The following is a 22355-nucleotide window of genomic DNA, read 5'->3' as shown; positions in this document are numbered from 1 at the left end:
TACGGTACACTGAATATCCCCCTCCTGCATGATGATAAAGCAAGCATATAGAGCTTCAAGTTCCGCCATAATTATGGAAAATTTACTATCTAGAAACCCAAATTTGGTAAAGTCAGGATAGCTTTCTACAACTCATGAAAGCACTAAAAGGTAAGTAAAATATGCCCCTCTCTGCCTCCAAGAGCAGGGAGAAAACCCACATTATCCTATAACACAAGAGAAGTGGTACGGGTAGGTACAAAATGCTAGGAGAAGACTGGGGAAAGAGCCATGAGTTTGGAACCCAGGTCCTGGTCAATGGCAACTATGTCGTCTGCCTCAAAGCAAACGAGAGAAAGGAGGAACGTCCCAGGTAGAAGGAAAAATCTGAGCAGTATAGCTGAACGGTTAGGAGGAAGGATTCTAGAATCAGACAGCCTGGGTTCAAACCCAGGCTCCCCTACTCACTATGTAAACTTGGGCAAGTTACTCACTATGTAAACTTGGGCAAGCCTCTGTTTCTATCTGCAAAAGGAGAATGGTAACTTCTTGCTCAGACCACAGTAGTGAGAATCAAATGAGATTGCATACGTAAAGTGCTTAGAACAGTGCCACACAATTGGCCGATAAATGTAACTACTACCGTGATTATTGTTGTCAGACTCAAGTGTTGAAAAGGTTATCTTTAGGTGTTGTGGGGAAGGCTGCAGGAATTGGGTAGAACATTGCAATCAGAGGAAAGAGAATAAGCAAAAAACACAGAAGACATGTTGGGGACCAGTTAGTTAGCCCGGAGGCACGAGAACGGGCCTCATGTGGGCCAAGGCCATGCACCGCCACAGCAGATAAGGCTGGAAGACTAGACCAGCAGTCAGCCAGAAGATGTCAGATACACAGCCATTCCTCCCCCTCTTCTGAGAAAATACAAAGCTGAGTTTTTAAGATGGCCTTATCATTTTTCTCTTGACAGGTACTGTAAATTGTGCCTCTGATATATTTCTGAAGAGCCTATAGGGGGATGATAAATCAGGTGATGTTACATATATTCATCAGTACATTAATTGTTATTAAATACTCACAACACCTAAAATTGATCTGCACCAAGATTTACTGCTCTGACGGAAATCCACCTGGAAAAGAATAAATGATAATTAAGAAGAATGACCACAGATTTGCAGCAATGTGAGGACTATAAACAAGATTTAAACTCCTCCCTGAGGGAATAACTAGATGATGTTTATTCTGTAGATGAACAATGTGATTGTAACAATGGAAGAGATTGATGAGATTTTTTTTTCCCCTGTGGGAGTTTGATTTAGCCAGCTATCTCAGGTAATAGTAGGATGCAGGACTAAGTAGTCCAGCACCACTTGAAAATTCTTTGTAAAGGGTAAATAGCACATATCCTCAGTGACCTGGAAAAATAGATTATAAGTCAAGTGGGCACAAACTGGCACAGAAGCTGCAAACTGGCATAAAAGCAACCAGAATTGAAGAAAACAATTTTTTTCTAAATTAGCCACAACTGAATTCAACCAAATTAGAGAGAAAAGGGACAAGGAGAGTCATCTTATCATGGAGAAGGGAATAAATCATTCTCTTTTTGTAGGCTTTCGGCCTGTAGGCTGCTGTATGGGTCTAACAGGTAATTTTTAGTAATCTCTCCTGTCCAGGAAATGAAGAATCACCTGGCCTCAGTAAACACACAAACTAAAAGCAAGGCAACATTAGCCTTACAGATTCTAGCTACTTAAAGTATAAGAAGATATCAGCTGGGACCTTGTTAGAAACACAAAATCTTGGGCCCCACCCTAGATCTCCTGAATCAGAATCTGCACTTTTAACAATAATCCCCAGGAATCTAGGTGATCTCTTTGCACACTGAAGTTTAAGAAGCACTGATCTAGGACTTCCCTGGTGGCACAGTGGTTAAGACGCCACCTGCCAATGCAGGGGACACGGGTTCGATCCCTGGTCCGGGAAGATCCCACATGCCGTGGAGCAACTAAGCCCGTGTGCCACAACTACTGAGCCTCCGCTCTAGAGCCCGTGAGCCACAACTACTGGGGCCCATGAACCACAACTACTGAAGCCTGCACGTCTAGAGCCCATGTTCTGCAACAAGAGAAGACAGCAATGAGAAGCTCGTGCACCACAACGAAGAGTAGCCCCTACTCGTCACAACTAGAGACAGCCTGTGCGAAGCAACAAAGACCCAATGCAGCCAAAAATAAATTTAAAAATTAAAAGAAAAAAGCACTGGGGCTTCCCTGGTGGCGCAGTGGTTGAGGGTCCGCCTGCCAATTCAGGGGACACGGGTTCGTGCCCTGTTCCGGGAGGATTCCACATGCTGCAGAGCGGCTGGGCCCGTGAGCCATGGTCGCTGAGCCTGCGCTCCGCAATGGGAGAGGCCACAACAGTGAGTGCCCCGCGTACCGGAAAAAAAAAAAAAAAAAAAAAAAAGCACTGATCTAGAGAGCTAGACGTTCATTCGTTCATTCATTCATTCAATAAACTTTCAAGATCTGTACTGCTAATATGATAGGTAGCCACTAGCCACACATGGATATTTAAATTTCAATTAATTAAAATTAAATCAAGTTTTAATTTAATTTCAGGGGTTCATTGGAACTAACCACAATTTAAGTGTTCAATTAGCACAGGTAGGTAGTGTCTACCAGATATGTTTCCATCATCACAGAAATTTCTATTGGATATAGTTGATTTAGACACTTGGGACACACCACTGAAGAAAGAAGAGAAAGATTCTTATGCTCATGAAGCTTAGATTCTAGCAGCAGGGAAGCAGATAATAAACAGTAAACAACTTAAGTGACTAAATTAAAGGTATGTTGGATGGTTAAATGCTAAAGACAAATATTAAAAATAGAGCAGCCTTGGTAGTTCCCTGGTGGCCTAGTGGTTAGGATTCCAGGCTTTCACTGCCGTGGCCTGGGATCAATCCCTGGTCAGGGAACTGAGATCCCACGAGTACACAGTGCGGCCAAAAAAAAAAAAAAACAAAAACCTAGAGCAGCCTTAGAAGGATCAGGAAGATGGAGGGACAGTTAGATTTTAAATATGGCAGGTCTAGTGGGTTTCAACAAAGAGGTCACATTAAAGGAGAGGCAGGTTGCTAGCCAGCAGGGGGAGTGTTCCAGACAAAGGGAAAATCTGTCCAAAGGCCCTATGGCAGGTGTCTGAGGAACAGCAAGGGAGCCCACGTGGGTTGGAGGAGAGTGAGAAAGAAGGCTGAGTAAAAGAGTAGGAGATCAGAGGGCTAAGGTTCCCTGGTAGGGAGAAGGGCCTCCTTGTCCATTGTAAAGGACCTGGCTTTTACTTGGAGTGAAATGAGGAGACTTGAAAGGTTCTGAGCCAAGGAGTGAGATGCTTCAACACCATCTCAAAGTTATTCTAGTTCAGCAGAAAAGGACTATAAACAAAAGTTACTTGTTTGTTTTAATTCAAGGTCATATTCAAGGGTAAAAACACACTATCTGCACTGGCAAAATGACTTTGTTTACAAGTTTTGGTAACCACCAGAAGCTTGTTAATGATACACAAACAGAAGTCATTAAAATTTATCACTGTGAAATTCAGACACTTTTTCAGAGGCTCAATTAATATGCAGTCACAAGGTCTTACAGGTTCCCACCCAGAATCTGGAGCCATACTTGCTATAAACAGTTTGAGCAAATCCTAAGGAATGCAAATCAGACTCACCCAACTGCCTAAAAGGTGGAACTCTGCCTAAGTGTATCATCCTCAAAATTTCTTGGTTACTTTATTACTAATTTACATATATTTCTTGATGATAGAGAAATCCATACAGTGATTCCAATCTTTTTTTTTTCCCCACCCTGACCCCATCCCAGTTAAATGCCAAAGCTCTGGAAATCAAGGTATGGGGTTTTCTTTAAGTTGTCTTTTCCAGAGTTCCCAGAAACAATGGCACATTCTACCCACATTTGAGAATGCTGTTGTCTTGCAGGTAAATCCAACGACAGTTCTAAGAACTAGAGGTCACTGTAGCCTGTCTACAAAATGCCGTCATCAGCCTCAAGGCCTAGGTTCACTACATGGAAGTTATACTGGAGAGGCAGGCCTAATATGACTAAAAGTCATCACTTATGATTTATTCCCTGGGGATCACCAACAACCGTGATCCAGCCTGAGTTCTGGCAGAAAAATAGAGTAAGGTCACCTTCGGTAAATTAAATCAAATGAACAATAAATCAAAGCATGCCAGGTCATTGGGAACTAACTGTTCAGATGCTCATGACAAGTGAGTGGATCAAGGAGCATCATTTTTATGCATCTGGGCATAACATTTTTGAACAACAGAACATAAGAGGAGATTTTAGCAACTAAATTATTACCAGTTTGAGTTATGGGAGTCCAGAAGTGGAGCTGTTTTATTATTTCATTCATTAAATAACTACCTGTTAGGACCCACTATGGGCAAGGACTATTCCAACTGTTGGAAATGCAGCAGTTCACATGCTACAGCACCTTATCCACATTAAGTTACAGTTTCAATTTTGACCTCCTTATGGCTCCCTTTTGGAGCCAGGAACCTTTCAACCTGAAGAGAAAACCTGAAGAGGTCTTCTATGGATGAGAAGGATTCAGAGATCATTTTGGAGAAAAAAGGAAAGGGAGACATACTAGCAGAAGGTGACTCTTCACAGGCAAATCTACACGGTAACTTTTATATACTCCACCCTGAAGCCAGAGCACCTGAGCCTCTTTTGCTTCCCTCATCCAACCAAAGGAGTCACCCCCAAGATGTGAAGCACCACTCCTCACCTCACCCGCTTTCTGGTACAGAAAAACCAGAAAGAGCAGAGAAAAGCTATTTCCAGAGACTGGACACATTAAGACACTAAGGTGAACAAAGGGGCAAATAGGCCCCTCAATACAATTTTTAAAACAATGTATTTTTTGCATTCTATCCATGATAACTGTGATTTTAAAATTTAAAATACACTTTTCCTCACTTAACCATTTCTACTCCTCAACTCCTCACCAAAAAAAATACAGTAAAATTGACATTAGACTTTGTAAGCTACCCCAAATCTACCCTATATAAATTATACTTCTGCTCAAGTTAGTCAGAATCAGTTTCTGTTGTTCGCAATTAAATACTTTAGTTGAAATAGTACCTTAGTGTGTCATTCAGGAAAGCTGAGGAAACCTCTAATTTTAGGTCTGCAACTAATTATCTGTTAATCTCAGGAGAAATTATTTAAAGTAGCTGGACTTCAGTTTTCTTACAAGCAAATTGAAAAGATTAGACTAAATTATTCCTAAAAGTTTATAAAATAACATGAATGACATAAAATAACAAACATGTTTCTATCTTATTTCTCAACATTAACCAAAAAGAGATCACTGTCAGACAGTGGTGGTTTGATATTTTCCCAGGAAGAATTAAATTTGCAAGGTAGGTTCTACGTTTGCTCTAGCTATTCCTCCACCTCACTCCTTTGGCTCCTTGATAATGTTTAACATGTATGTTCCAACAGACAAAATCCCTCCAAGGTCTTCAGTGTGACTTTTTTAGTCTCACTGCTTATGAAAAAGCACATCAAAAGAAATGGTCAGAGACAAGGCTCAAAATTTTTGCATTTAAGCTTCACAACTAAATATTTGGATTGTGGTATAGGGACTTCTCAAGGGCACTTCAAAAGTTCCTCTTGTGATTCAAAGGTCTGGGAAATAATTTGCCTGAAGAAAACTTAGCCTTCTGCCTTGACTAGACTGGTTTGTGCAACAGCCTCTCCTTTCTAAAAAACAACAATCGTGGTTTCCATTTGTTGTCTTACGGAGATATGTTTTAAATTATTAAGAATAATAATGAAAAGACAAAAAAAATTTTAAGTATTTCATACAAAAGCTACAAAAGCATTATGTTGGGGAAGTTTGAGAAGTTTATTAGGTCAATCTAGGCTCTAATATACTCAGATAATTGATTTAAACTTGTAGGTGCAATAAATCACACTGGTCATGGAGGCGGCACCAGATGAAAATGAGAACACAGATCAATTAATTATCTGAGAGTTTTGGGCTTTCTCACTGGCTTGCTATTATAAAATCATTTTCTTGGTTCCATCTCAAACATCAGGGTGCCTTTTTTATATACAACGCTTTGGCCACCAAGAATAGAGTGCTATGACAGCAGAGTGGTTATAGCTTGGCTCTAATGTCAGAGCACAGGGTTCTAGCCCAAGATCCACCCAGGGAATGTTGCTTGGCCTCACAATGCCTTGGTTTCCTCATCTGTAAGGCAGGGGAAATAATAGTGTTTTGCAAAATCTAACACATGTACCACTGGGAGTATAACAGACGATATTAGATGGTATATGAGTGACTTTTTATTTTATTAACTATGTGCTTGATTCTAAGCATATTAAATATATATATAACTAGTACATCAAGCTAACTAACATAATTGCTTAGGACAAAACTAAGTTAAGGAAAAGAAAAACTGGGCTCCAAATAGTCCTAGTTTATGAGGGAAAGTATTTCACTGAAAAAGTCTAGTTAATAAATATAAAGAAATAACAGAATTAGAAAAGCATGATTTTTTGTAATCATGTAATGAAATAATTGCTTCAGATAATATCCATCAATAGAAGTGATCACTGTATGAAAAATTAATGGGGAACTTTACTATGGAATGGTAAGGCTGTCACCTGCCAAACCCATTTATGAATCTTAGCATCACTAAAAGTGGTTGCAAACTATGGATGCCTCCTGATGAAGCAGTAGGAAGCACAATTACCATTGATGAAGCATTCTTGCCAAGAACACTTACATTAAATCAAGTCTAGAGATAACTTCAGTATAAGAAATATGACGGATAGAGGAACAAGTTAGAAAACATCATAAGAAACCAAAATGTGAGACCTTCTGTAGGACAAGGGACCCTGTTTCTGTAACAAGGCTCTGGCAGGAACAGAGGCAGGACTTCTACATTAGGGGAGACTTAAGGGACATACGTAATATACAGACTTTGGATTTGATAAAAAGAAAAAAGTGAATAGAAAAGCAGTAAATGACATTTTCAAGTCAGTTGAGGATGTTTGTGAAGCGGGATTATGTAATACCAATTGCTGTTTATTTTGCTAGATGTGATAATAGCATTGTAGTTAAGTACCAAAATGTCCATATTTTTTTAGAGATGCACTCTGAAGCACATCAGAGTAAAGTGAACTGATGTTTGGGATTTGCTTTAAAATACTTCAGAAAAAAGAGAAAGACAGAGATAAAGAAAGGGGTGGGGGAGGAAAAATGACAGGAGAATAGATGAAGAAAATGGAGCAGAAATCTTGATAATTACTGAGTTTAGGTATAGGACGACTGCATAATTAGCAGAGCTCAATGCAAAATAAAAATGCAGGGCCGGGCTTCCCTGGTGGCGCAGTGGTTGAGAGTCCACCTGCCGAAGCAGGGGACACGGGTTCGTGCCCCAGTCCGGGAAGATCCCACATGCCACAGAGCGGCTGGGCCCATGAGCCATGGCTGCTGAGCCTGCGCTTCCGGAGCCTGTGCTCCGCCACGGGAGAGGCCACAACAGTGAGAGGCCCGCGTACCGCCAAAAAAAAAAAAAATGCAGGGCCCCTTACTCATAAATTATTGAGAATTCAAAACAGTGACAGTAGAGTTTTAAACCAAACATGGGGCCCTAATAAACCATGGGTGCTGAATGACTCCACAGGTTGGATGCCCATGAAACCTGTCTTGTCCATGTGCTGGGTATATGGAAATTCACTGTACTATTCTCTCTACTTCTGTGTACTTTCAAATTGTTCATAATAACTTTAAAGGGGTTCAGTTAAATAAAAAATTAAACAAGTTATAGTAAAGATACAAGAAAATGGCAAAAATCATAAAGGCTGTAGATATGGGGCTGCAACTCTAAAACACTGAGGTAATCATGAAATGCAGTCAGAGTGGTATCTAGCACAAATCGAATGCCCAGCTTTGCTCCTGCTAGCACTACTACTTTACAAAGTCTATACTTGTAGCTGGTAAGAAACACCACAATTTCCAACATTTTAGGGAAAGATTATTTTAGACACTTGAAGTCCTTACTGGGAGACCTACCTAAACATGGAAACCAATCAAGTCTTAAACTTGTCTTACAGTTGTTCTAATTATATTTTGCTCCCCTGTACCCTAGCCTCTCTAAAATTTGTTGTGAGGGATTTTTTTTTTTTTTTTTTTTTGGTACGCGGGCCTCTCACCGCTGTGGCCTCTCCCGTTGCGGAAAACAGGCTCCGGACGCGCAGGCTCAGCGGCCACGGCCCACGGGCCCAGCCGCTCTGCGGCATGTGGGATCCTCGCGGACCGGGGTACGAACCCGCGTCCCCTGCATCGGCAGGCGGACTCTCAACCACTGCGCCACCAGGGAAGCCCCTGTTGTGAGAGATTTTTGACTGTGGGCTACTGCAGCACTTAGAAGAGAATATTGTTACCAAATTGAAGGTTCTTTGGAAAGCCAGGCTCATCTTCACAAGCCAAGTAGCATTACTTATGGCAGAGAGGAAGGAACATCAGAGTGAAATAAGTTCTTGTAGGTTGGAGTCTTTGTGAATAATACTTTAGGTTTCTTTGGATGAGAAAGTCATTTGCAAACTTCAAAGGAGTATACTGGAACCTCATTTTCCCCTTGAAATGTCCAAATTAAGCCCTTTTTCGATGACAATATTTCATCCATGTTTATAGTATAAAGAATCAGTGCAAGAAGGTCTATAAAGTGTGATGTTATGGGAAAGGTAGTTTCCTACTTTAGATTAAAATCACCCCAAAAGAAATAAAATGTAAAAGTTAGATTATTGTGTATGATATTGTGTATGTAAAATGTCTGCTGAATTACAATAAAAACGTTCATCCCCTCACAAAACTGAGAGGCACAGTGATTTTACCAGCGTCTACAGTAATCCATTACCTAACAAGTTTCATGGACCCAGAGAATTCCTTAGTCTTTTTTGTTTTTTAAATGTTGGACTGGAAGTACTCTGGAGGATCAACAGGATTACTGAAAACCTTATTTTGCACAAAGAGAAATTTAGTTAAAATGTTTAAATTTATGGATCACCAATTTACTTGTCCACCCAAAATGATACTAGTTTTATAGAGTCCCATAGGAAAAGCTATATTCTTAACAAGTTAGACTATCTACTTTGTTAAAAAAAAGTACATCAATGAGAAAATTGTCCCTGCTTTTTTTTTTTAACACCGTAATGCTAATACCTTGGCATGTTTGAGATGAAGCAACACAGAGGCAATTTTCTAACTGTTAATCTTTAATTAGATTAAGGTGTGTACCTAGAATTGTGGCCCAGTGGCCAAGGATGGTATTTGTTCCATCTATTAAATATTTATACATGAAATATGGGTATCTGCTATCTGTTCCATAGTAGTCATCCCTATTCAGAAGGAAAAGCTTGTCTTCTCCAGAGAGCCCATAATCAGCTGTGGCATGGCCCAGTCTGGTGACCCAGTGGGAAGGGAGTGAGCACCTAAGTCAGTGATATAGTTCAGAGATAGGGCTTCCTCTTCTTGGCAGCCTGTCCCTGCCTTCCCTTCTACCCTCGGGCTTCCTCTCTCTGGCTTGGTGTGCATCCTGAGCAATGGATGTCACAAGTCAGTTTAGAATTTACTAAAATAAGGCTCAATACCTTCATATTAAAATTAGCAGGACTACCCAAAATTTTCACCTCCTAAGAGGTGGACATCAAGTCTGTGCAGTCACCCATTGCTCTTGGGTCTCTTGACTTATCTGTCAATTATCAATACTGTTGGCCCTTCTTCTACCAGTGTATAAGCATGGATATTAATCAGCCCTTCTTGTTCTTGATATAATTCCTTGTTTTCCAGAAATCAGACAAACTGACAATTGCTGGCATCCACTCTTCCCTCCTAACAAAGATGGAAATACCCATCTGTAATTTATAGAAAGGTATGATCCTATTTAAAAAAAGAAAGAAAACAAAAAGCAACTACTCAATTCAAGAGTTAGTCATCACTGATTTCCTTCATTGCCCTTGTTTGGAAAGCATCAGTTCTTTTAAGCCAGTAAAACACATGTAATGAACTAGAATGACACCTTACAGACATAATACAGGTAACTATGAAGATGACGACAAAAGTGAGAATTTCAGATCTGTGGATTTCTTCAATGTATAGTGTAATATGGGAGAAACTAAAAGCTATTTATCAAAAATTCATATATTCTTCTTTCCAGACATTCATTCTCATTGATGAGACCTGCCTGTGAGGCTACATGACTGAGTTCTAGCCAGTGGAATATGTGCCAATTCTGGATTCAGACTTTTAAGAAACGGCTGGTTATTTCTTTTTCTTTCTTCCCCTTCCACTGGCTGGATGCAGACAGCATTATGGACCTAGGGGGTGACAGAAACACAAGATAGGAGAAGCCTAGATTCCTGAATTATCCCACAGAAAAACTCCTTCACCAGGAACAGCAATACCAGACTATGATGTGAGTGAAAAACTTCCATTTTGTTTAAGCCATATTACATTTTCAAGTTTATCTGCCAAAGCAGCTGGTGTCACCCTAATTAATCACTGCGTTAAGTCGTTAAAAGCATATTTCTACCTGGGACATCTTGTTGTGGTAGAAAGATGGAAATTAAAAGCTAATGGATTAAACGGAAATATTTAAGAATGAAGCCATAAGAAATATGGGAGGAGAGAGGTGAGTTGGAGCATACAAGAAATAAAACTGGCCATGAATTGGTTACTTTTGAAACAGGATATGGGTACATGGGGATTAATTTTGTTATTATTATTTGATTATTTTGTCTAGTTTTACATACATTTAATATTTCATACAATAAAAATTTAAACAATTAAAAAAATAATACAAAGGACACTTGAAATCAACAGAAAGGATACTTGAAGGAGTCCCTACAGACCTAAGATGAGTAAATTTGAGCACTGAAAAGATTAATAACTGAGATGAATTGAAACATATGAAAGATTTTTTTAAGTTCATAAGATACTTCAAAACCCTAGCTGGTTACTAATTGGAGGTTACTAGGTATTCATTCATTAACCTGAAAGTTGAAATATTTTCCTGTCTATATGAACTGTATTTCAGGGTAGTCAAATGATTGACAATAAAAAGATCTTTACAGGGCTTCCCTGGTGGCGCAGTGGTTGAGAGTCCACCTGCCGATGCAGGGGACATGGGTTCGTGCCCCGGTCCAGGAAGATCCCACATGCCACGAAGCGGCTGGGCCTGTGAGCCACGGCCGCTGAGCCTGCGTGTCCGGAGCCTGTGCTCCACAACGGGAGAGGCCGCACCACTGAGAGGCCCGCGTACCGCAAAAAAAAAAAAAAGTTCTTTACAGAATTTCATGTAATAAATGCAGGAAGAATGACAGAATTAGAAAACTGCCATTTTGCAACCCCAATGAAATAAGGCCTAAATCCAGATTCAGTCAACTATCATCAGCGGACATTAAAGCCATTTTAGTAACAGAAGAACAGGGTGACAACCTGAACCTACTGATTAATCTTGGCTTCACTAAGAGAAGGATAATCCTTCACTATGTGCTTCTTGCTGCAATGCAACAGGACATAACAGAGCACCACCTAGGAAGTATTCTTGCCTAAAAAAACATACAAAATCTAATAAAAACTCTAGACTAAATGCCAAGCTATTGAGGGATAAGTTAAACACAACCACAAGGACACAAACAACCAAGTTCATACTACAGAGCAAATAGTCCAGTTTTTCCCACAAATCAAGGACATTGAGAGGAGAGGGTAAAAGATCTGTTGTGGAGTAAAGGAGACCTAAAAAAAATAACAACTCAATACAGTGTGGGGGCCTCATTTGGATTCTCCTCTAAGAAATCCAACTACAAAAGGACATATTAAAGAATTACTGTTAATTTCATTAAGTGTGATGATGGCATGGTATTTAAGTAAAGGAAGAAAGTCCTTATCAATTAGAGATACACACTGAAGAATTTCCATGTGAAATGATGTGCTATCCAGAATGTGTTTTAAAATACTCAAGCAATCATACAACTCAATAACAAAAACAAACACCTCAATCAAACACCAACAGGTACATGAAAAGATGCTCAACATCGCTAATTATCAGAGAAATACAAATCAAAACTACAGTGAGGTATCACCTCACACCAATCAGAATGGCCTTCATTAAAAAATCTACAAATAATACATGCTGGAGATGGTTTGGAGAAAAGGGAACCCTTCTACATGGGAATGTAAATTGGTGCAGCCACTATGGAAAACAGTATGCAGGTTCCTTAGAAAACTAAAAATAGAGTTACCATATGATCCAGCAATCCCACTCCTGGGCATATATCTGGAGAAAACTCTAATTCGAAAAGATACATGAACCCAATGTTCACTGCAGCACTATTTACAATAGCCAAGAGATGGAAGCAACCTAAATGTCCATCAACAGATGAATGGATAAAGAAGATGTGGTGTATATATACAGTGGAATATTACTCGGCCATCAAAGGGAATAAAATAATGCCATTTGCAGCAACATGGATGGCCCTAGAGATTACCATACTAACTGAAGTAAGACAGACAAAGATCATATGATAACACTTATATGTGGAATCTAAAATATGATACAAATGGACTTATTTACAAAACAGAAACAGACACAGAAAATAAACTTACCAAAGGGGAAAAGGCAGGGAAGAGATAAATTAGGAGTTTGGGACCAGCAGATACACACTACTATATATAAAACAGATAAAAAACAAGGTCCTACTGTATAGCACAGGAACCTATATTCAGTATCTTGTAATAACCTATAATGAAAAAGAATACAAAAAAGAATATATACATATATGTATAACTGAATCACTTTGCTGTACACCAGAAACAATACAACATAGTAAAACAACTACACTTCAATAAAAAAATAAAATAACATACCCAAGCAAAAAAAAGAAAGAAAGAAAATGGGGATAGATTAAATAATATTGACAAAATGTTAATAATTATTGAAGCTGGTAATACATACATAGGTGTCTATGCTATTAGTTCTACTTTTGTGTATATTTGAAATTTTCCATAATAAAATTTTTTTAAAGGCACAAGCTTGTAGTCTGGCTGTGGTTGACTACCAAACTGGAGAGAACATTACAGCCTGCACATTGCCACCCTCTGTGTCATCAAGTGAACAGGCATTTCTTCTAAGAGTACGCCAATATTGTTTCTGGGATTTTCTTCCAAACCTCCAATATCCATTCTGTGGGTTTTGACGCTGACCCTTTCAAAGTTCACACATTTGCAAGCCTAAACAACTATGTCCCAAATGCTACCTACCTAGAGTGAATATAAGTGACCATCAATTATGAGATACATCCCAACTTAAAAGAGTTTAAAATTGTGAAAAAATTTACATTTAAGAGTCTATGAAAAAAGGGACAGAGAGAGGCTATGATTAAAATGTAGAAGACAATGAGATATCTAAATACCTACAAGGCATCTCCTACTTTAGCTCAACAAGTATCTTTATCTCCTATAATTCCTGGGTCATTTTTAGCTTATACATACCATCATTTTTGCCACTGGTTTGGCAAATGACAGGGTATCAAAGGGTTTTTCATGGGGCTTCCCTGGTGGCACAGTGGTTGAGAGTCCGCCTGCCGATGCAGGGGACACAGGTTCATGCCCCGGTCCAGGAAGATGCCACATGCCGCGTAGCAGCTGGGCCCCTGAGCCATGGCTGTTGAGCCTGCGCATCCGGAGCCTGGGCTCCGCAACGGGAGAGGCCACAACAGTGAGAGGCCCGCGTACCGCAAAAAAAAAAAAAAAAAAAAGGTTTTCGATGGATATTCGTTGCATGAATAACGAACATGCAAATTTTAAGCCAGAAAAGAAATACACACATGCAAAATGGTGGGGGAGCCTAGCACCCTTCTGTACAAAGTTCTGGAAGCTAATTTGAGAACACCTATCAAGGAGTTCTGTGTGACCATTTTACTCAAGTAGAGTCAAAATTCATGAGGCAGAATCAAAATTACACTGCCTATAATGATGACTAACAATACACATCTGCTCTTTGAAGATGCTCTCTCTATACAAGTTCTAGTAATTTCCATACACATCAGAACACATAAGATTGAGAAAAACAGTAAGAATATAATCTTTGAGAAGAGTCTAGTAGAGGAGATAAAAATGAAGAAAAAATATCAGAGGTAAAACCCAGGAGTAACATACAAGCGGTCTCAACAAAGACTCTGGTGTTCCAATGAGGAGCAGAGGGGATGTAGAAGAGACTAAATATAACGTTTTCCTTCAAGTCCATGTCCTGAGAGAACTTTATATATGTGTAACCTAAATGAGGATATTATTATATTCTGTTTCCTAATATCTCTGAGATAGGATATATGGCATATATAAATTCTACTTAGTAACAAATCATAATAAACATATATTGAGTTTTATCACGTACCAAGCATCTCACTGAAGTTCTTTCCAGAGCTGCCAAATTTGGCTGAATAGTGCCCTGTAGCTTTACCTACAACATCATAATTAATCCTAGCAAAAACACTGCAAGGTAAATATAGTATTATCTTTTCCACATTTTCGAGATAAAGAGTATGAGGCTTAGAGAAACTTGGTAACTGGCTCAGGCAAACAGCCAGTAAATAGCATATCTAGGACTCATACCCAAGGGCAATGAAAGATCAATGCTCGGGCTTGTGTTTTTAACCTAAACACGTCAGTGTTTTTCCAGTAAACTGTAATGAATGATAGAGGGGGCAGAAGGGTGTCCCAATTCACCACAGATAAACACTTTTACAAAACACAATAAAAATTAATTACTACCAAAGTGAAAAAAGATAAAGGCTTTCAAATTAAAATTTGTTGTTATTAGATTCAACAAATTTATGCTTATTTGCACACAAGTTTCTAAATTCTTACTCAAGTTCTGTGATTATTTTGTCACACACTGTCACCAGTGCAAGGACCACACTTTGAGTACTGCACTACACTACAGGTATACCTTGCTTTACTGTGCTTCGCAGATACTGTGGTTTTTTACAAATGGAAGGTTTATGGCAACCCTGCATAGAGCTAGTCTGTCAACGCCATTTTTCCAACAGCATTTGCTCACTTCGTGTCTCTGTCACATTTTGGTAATTCTCACAATATTCAAACTTCTTCACTATTATTATATTTGTTATGGTGATCTGTGATTGGTGGTCTTTGATGTTACTACTGCAAAAAGATTACAACTCAATGAAGCCTCAAAAAATGGTTAGAATTTTTTAGCAATAAGGAATTTTCTAATTAAGGCATGTACATTTTTAGGCATAATGTTATTATTGCACACTTAATAGACAATTATTTCACACTTTAAATAGACTATAGTATAGTGTAAACATAACTTTTGTATGCAGTGGGAGACCAAAAAAATTGTGTGACTTGCTTAATTGTGATTTTTTTTTCACTTTATGTGGTGGTCCAGAACTGAGCCCACAATATCTCTGAGATTGCCGGTATACTATTCTATGCATGCTTAGAATGAACACTGCTTATAATAAGGTACCAAAGTTCCTCTATCTACTGATGCTAGTTAATCTATTTTTTTTGTTGTTTTTTTTTTTTTTTTTTTTGCGGTACGCGGGCCTCTCACTGTTGTGGCCTCTCCCGTGGCGGAGCACAGGCTCCGGACGCACAGGCTCAGCGGCCATGGCTCACGGGCCCAGCCGCTCCGCAGCATGTGGGATCTTCCCAGACCGGGACACGAACCCGTGTCCCCTGCATCGGCAGGCGGACTCTCAACCACTGCGCCACCAGGGAAGCCCAATCTATTTTTTTTTAAGTAAGTAAGATGATTGTTAGCTTTTTCTTCTATCATAAAAATATTTTTCCACATACTCAATATCAGTTGCAAAGTAAACAAAAATAAAGAACTTTCTGAATTCTGGGCTGCTTTATGATACAACTGCTATGGTATTTTGAAAAATGTTAAGAGGAAAATAGGAAAACACGAAATACATTACCCTGCCAACAGAACACTGAGTAAGAGTGAAGGCAGACAGAGAAAAGAGCATCAGGACAGCAAGGGCCCCCTACCCACCCTCCGCAGGGAAAAATTCTTTCTGAGAAGTGAGTGGCTGTTGGTAAACTAAAAAACAAGTACTTAAGAGATCTCAAATACATGGTGACATATGGAATCAGTCAACCTGCCACACCCCTTGAGAAGTTCTCAGTTAAATAACTGTAATCACATCCACAATACCTTCCCACACAAAAAGATGTTCTGGGAGGGAGAGGGGGGTAGAGGAAGAAGCCAGAACCTCTCGGAATACTTTTTTTTTTTTTTAATGTGCCCTAAAGTTCCAAGGTAATAAGAAAAAAATGTCACCATTGTTCTTGTGGCACTGATATGAGTTGATGGGTCAAACCCATGACTTCTGAGGCTACTCAAAAAATTAGTGAGCGAGGGCATGGAAGGGGACAATATGGAGGAGAAAAATTAGTAGATAGGAGTCAGCAACCTGGAACAAACTCAATGTGAAGGAAACAATTAGAAACTGGTACAGGTCCCAAATCAATAAGAGGAGATGGCTGTGGGCAGTGAGCATACTGGCTGGGTAAGGAAAACTTAAATGCAGGTAGCTCAGCGCTGGGAACAGAACAGCTCTTCAATGTCTCTCTGGCTAAGGAGAGGGTCATCTATCCAGAGGGTGGAAAAGACACATCAGAACAGGCTTTCACAGCCCAGCTGGTCCCTGATGTCACAGCCCATGTGAACAAACAGTACTGGTGTGATTTTCCCAAATCCTGTAAGAAATAAAGACCTCACAGCTCACCTTGTCAAGCCTGGAATGCAGTCCCAACAAGAAAAGCACTTCTTACAGAATATGCAATAGATTCAAAGAGCTTTGGAACTATATTTCCCATTAGCTCTAGAGGAGGCTGTACTAATAAATTCCCCAGCACTGGGCTGAACAGGTGCAATTCAGTAATGTAGCTGTAATTGAGTGGTCAACTCAATAAAATTTGTAATGTTTTTCTAACAAATTATCTCATTTTTTTCTGGAAAGAGGTATCTGTGATTCCATGTGATAAGTTGCTTTAGAAGACTGACATACAGGGCTAATGATAAAGATCTTTAATTTATGGAAATATTAATAGTAGCTTTGGCTAAGAATGATCTTAGCTGATTCTTTATACACTATTAACCTTTTAAGCATAACAAGCTTTAATTTTCAACCAGCAAATGTTTTGAATTTATGACTCATGGTCCACAGATATATATATATATATATTTCCTCATCCTGATTATTCTACTGGAGAGGTTCTTCATAAACCCTGCAACAGTTCTCAAGCCAGTTCTACAAGGTGCCACCTGTGAGCTTATGATAAGGCTGCTCTTCTTGTCTTGACCACCTTCTCCTCCTCTTCCATGTACCTGTTAATGACCTGTGTCTCTTAAGTCCCAGTCAAAACCCTCCTTCTTGATGAAGCTCTCCAGACCTATAGTCAGAATTACTTTCCCTTTCGCCCCAAATTCCTATCACCGTGTTACAATTCAGATCCCCATGCACATACTATTCCCCTACTGCTGCCTTTGGTTAAGGCCCATTCATCCTTGGGGTTTCGGTTCAATGTACTGCCTGAAGGAAAACCTTCCCTACCTCAGATTAGGGAATATTACACATGCATTTTCATAGCACTGCATTCCTTTCCTTTCTTGCACTAACCAAAGTTGTCATTAGTATCATTTTGTCTCTCTCTTCCATTAGGATTAGGTTATAGCCCAGGTTTGTTGGGATTTTTTTAAACTTAGTAGCAAGCACACAATACTCCATATCTGATGAAAGAATGAAAAAGTGAGTGGATGAATGAACAAATAGTATCTTTCTTTCTCTCTCCCCTGCTATTGGTCTTCTCCATCAGATTGTGAACTCAAAAGCAACACACCCCTCATTGTAGCCACCATAACATCTAACTAGGGCTTTGCACATAATGGAGATGAACAAAACTCAGTTGAATTAAATTGAAGTTCTTCTATTGTAGTAGTAGCATCAGGTTGGCCATAGAGAATTTAACCCCTACAACTTACCGTGTTTTATACCACCTGCTAACCATTGATTCTCATCAAGCTCCTATGATTGCCAATCACTCTGTAGGACATTGTAGAACAAAAGTAAATGATATTTAGTACTCTACAGTTTCAGATTCCCATTTATGACATTTCTGCATTCATGCCAGATACTGGGGGAATTTTAGAGGTTAATCAAACACAGATGCTATCCTTGAGGAGCTCAAGAGAAAAAATGAAGAAAAAAGATCAGGATGTAAACCTCAGGAGTAACATAAAAGGGGTCTCAATAAAGACTCTTGATGTTCCAATGAGGCACAGAGGGGATACAGGCTCAAGTGGGGATGGTTTATAAATGAGTCTTACCCAGGTGGAGAGTGGGATTGGGGATGCAGCAAAAAGGTACAGAGGTGGAGAGCAAGGCCACTCATTCCTTGGTTCAACAGATCTTTATCACCTCCTATGTGAGGCTTGGGGAATACAGTGGTTAAGTAAACCTAACTCCGTTCTCAGTGGGGCTTGCATTCTAATGCGAGAGACAGATAAAAGCAAACAAGCAAAAGTGCCAGGTGGGCACGAGTGCTCTGAAGTAAAACAGGACAGAGTTAAGGGGCCAAGACGATGTTGAGTGCTACCTGAGACAAGGTGGTCAGGGGAGGGTTTCCCATGGCAATGACACTAAACAATGGCCTAAATGAAGTGAGGGAGTGAGCCACGCAACACTCCATGGGAAGAGCATTCCCAGCAAAGAAAACAGCAGTCTTGTCCACAGATGAAAAAGTGCTGATAACTTCTTTTTCAAACTGGGGTCTTGGGGCATGTTCTTCGGGGTCTAGAAATTCTTGATGAGATTTTTCTAACTTTTGTTTTTGTTTAGATAACACTCATTTAAAATGTTCCAGATGTATTCTGGATCAGCTACATGGCACCTAAAATATGGGAACCAGCACAAAAGTTCTGTGCCTGGATTTGCATTTACAATTGCAGTGATGTCAGGTAGTGCTATGTTAATTGTCACAAGCCAAAGACAAAAGAGGCAGAATTACTATTTCAATAATGTGTTTGTGCCCCAAGACCTCAGAGTAGGGCTAGGGTACAAATGAATTGTCCCAGTAGATACAGCTCAAAGTGTTGGGGGAAACAGAGTCACCACACAGTCCAGAATAATACAGGTTTGACAAGCTGTATAGAACCTTTGACATAACAGACATCTCATATTGATATTTCCAGAGATGATTCTGTTTAAACAACATCATCCATCATGTTAAATGAATGTTGCTAACTTGAATTTGGTTTTGTCATTCTGATTGCATTTAATTTGTAAATGTGTTTTGGTTTCATATTTGTTTAAGAACTACACACGTAGAAGCTTATAGCTAGTTTTATATTTTTACATGTTTACTAACCAAATACAAAAAATTAAGTCAACATTGGAAGTTTGTAAAAACTTTTCCCTTTAAATGGCATCCATATGTTACTCAAGTTTGGCCACAGTGAAAGAGAGGGATCAGTCTGTTTTCCAGAACCACCACCAGGTAATAGGGTGGTTTTCAACGAACCACACAGTAAGTACAGCAAAGAAAGGAGGTGAGTATCTTTGGTAGGAAAAATATCACAAATCAGAAACTGTAATCTTTCTTCTCTGTACACAAAGGCCATAATTTATGTAACATATAGGTTAAACCTCCTTCAGAACAACCAGCCCATTGGAACCTTAAACAGTGGAAAAGCACACAGGGGAAAGAGTGAGGGTGAAGAAGCTATAATTAAAGGTTCACTGCACTCCCGTGGCAGATTAATCACAGCGCCAGGTGAAGAGTCAAGCGTCACTAAAAATGCAAAATAAATTCCACTAAACATATTTCACCTGCAAGGAAAAGTTTTTCTCACAACACAAGGCTTTCTTTGTCAAGAAAAGTGAACAAGAGCCAAGACAATTGTCTGGGAAGCTCAGGCAGTTGGTGGAGAAGGCTCCTTGGGTCATAGGACCTTAAAACTGTAGTAGGTGAGAACTGGCATCTGGACTCAAATTGACCGGAGTTTAAGAATCACCTCCAACAGAGATCAGCTCTGAGACCTGAGCAAGTTCTTTAATATCACAGAAAAAATAAAGATAAAATAGTACCTTTGTTACAAGGTTGTTGAAAGGGTTCAGTGAGATAATCCACACAGACCTTTTAGAACACTGCCTGTCATGCAGTAAGGGCTCCATAAATATGCACAATGATTTTTATGATGCTACAGCTTTATCATTATATAAGCACAAATCTCCACAGATGACTCAACAAAATGCTTTAACTCAACTCTACAGCCCCAGAACAATGTCTCCATATTTTACATACTCCACGATGATTCCGGATGATTAATCATGCATACACAAGTAAAGCACATTTAAGATTATCCTTAAAATAACATCCTTCTCATTCAAATAACTCAACAACCTAATAGGGTAGCTACCATTATTATTCCTATTTTACAGATAAGCAAGGTCCAGAGAAGAGGATGGACTTGCTCAAGGACATAAACAATGCAGCCAGGATTTGAATCCAAGTCTGGGTACAGAATCTGTCTTCTGAATCACCACACAACACTGTTCCTCTAGGTATACGTCCTTCCTCTGAGTCCAGAAAAGAGAAACACTGGGAACTGCTGGTCAAACACACATAATTGTTTATTCCTATAGATCTTCCAGCTTCTAGGCATAGAAAACTAGGGAGCATCATTCCCTAACTAGACTTTTCACTAAATTACAATTTATTGTTATGCTGTTAAGCTAATACAGAGTCAATAACAAAAAAATCTACTTGAACTGTGTTAAAGTGACTTTCATGAATGAAACAATTTGAAAACACTGTTCAACATTTTATATAACGTCCCAATGACCACAGCTAACTTAATTAATTCAGCCTTGAATTTAGTTCAAAAAAAAAAGGCAAGGGGGGTTGCTTTGTTTTTGTCAGATAATGAAAACTATTTAATTCAATGTGGGGTGTTTTTTTGGCCAGAAAGCACCAAAACAAACAATACCCACAAACTGAAGAAAATCTGTTAATTTGGGGTGCCTCATTACACCTATTCCTGTGCTTTTTTATGAGACCCTGTATCATAATGTATCCTTTTCTCATCATTACCCTATCCAAATAATATTTTCATTTGTAAACAGATTCTCTTCAAAGTAAGAGGAAACAGGCTTTAAATGTTTCAAGGAACCGTTGGATCCCACAAACCTGCTTCAAATAAAACAGCTGATGACTGTCCCTTTGAAGCATCAAGACAATGACCATCAGGGCACACTGAAGGCAGGGAGCAACTGTGCAGCTCTGTCCCTTACCATAGCTGGACAGGCTGCAGCCCAACCCCTTAATGAGCTAGCTCCAGCGGAGAGAGTCAATCAGGAGCCAAATCTACGGCTCAGGAGAGAAAGCCAGCAGCGGACGGGAAGCTCCCTTAAGCTGGAGCTGTTTGCTAGCAGTGCCTCACTGCTGCAATCCAACCCCATCATCTCTGTGTACCCCTCATTACAAGCCACATTATGGAACATCGTATCCTCTCCAGCTGCAAGCAAAGGAATTGCCCTGTGGCCCGGATGTGTGACTAATGACTAGAACTCTGGCTTCTTGCTTGATGCCTGGCCTTCAGAATTACGTGAACCTGTTGTGAAAGACACACCAGTGTCACAGACGTTTGGACACAGATTAAGCTCCAGATGGAAGACTGTCAATGTCAGTCGGTCACTGTTGCTACAGCCCCGCTGGCTTTTCAACTAATCAACAACAGAGAATGATTTTGACACTCACTTTCTAAGCTCAATTAAGTCTGAGGATTGGAAGTCAAGTTTTCCCCATTTCCTAAGCATTCTCCACCAAATACTTGCTTTTTGCCTTCTGCTGCCCACTCATTTATAGTAGCTTCTTTAGATAGCATTCATCCTTGAGTGTGTCTTTCCGAGTGACTGTTTCACTATTCTGCAGGATATTCTAGCTCTAGCTCAATGAACTATACATTACTGTCATATCAGCTGTCCCATAAAGAGATAAAATCTGGATCAAATACAGGACCTGCTGTCAGAGGAGAAAAGATAAGGTGAAGAATTAGTAAAAGATCGGAAGATGAGAGAGATGATTGAAGTTTATGAAACATTTAGGAGGCTATTGAACACCGTCCCTTTTCCCCCCCTCCTCTGCTTCTCTGGATCTGCCAGTTTCAGCCAGTTTGTTTTATGTTCCCATTGCAATAGATGTTTAGTTCAAAGCTGTTGACTTTGCTCCTCGGTTATAGG

General features: G+C 39.6%; 1 protein-coding gene across 15 annotated transcripts in view; it reads right to left on the bottom strand.

The window, feature by feature from the left end:
* Positions 1-22355, bottom strand: part of FHIT (fragile histidine triad diadenosine triphosphatase) — a 1448428-nt gene that overhangs the window by 1226025 nt on the left and 200048 nt on the right. For 9 of the 15 annotated variants that reach the window (XM_049715382.1, XM_049715384.1, XM_049715385.1 and 6 more), the window contains exon 3: positions 1059-1109. The exons of 3 other annotated variants lie outside the window; for them this stretch is intronic. The gene's annotated coding sequence lies outside the window, so the exon portion shown is untranslated. The remainder of the gene's footprint in view (positions 1-1058; positions 1110-22355) is intronic. 3 more of the 15 variants (XM_049715375.1, XM_049715378.1, XM_049715373.1) reach the window with 1 other exon arrangement.

Source organism: Orcinus orca, chromosome 10 (assembly GCF_937001465.1).
Source record: "Orcinus orca chromosome 10, mOrcOrc1.1, whole genome shotgun sequence".
Classification (NCBI taxonomy): Eukaryota; Metazoa; Chordata; class Mammalia; order Artiodactyla; family Delphinidae; genus Orcinus; species Orcinus orca.
This window is presented reverse-complemented; position numbering and strand designations above follow the sequence as displayed.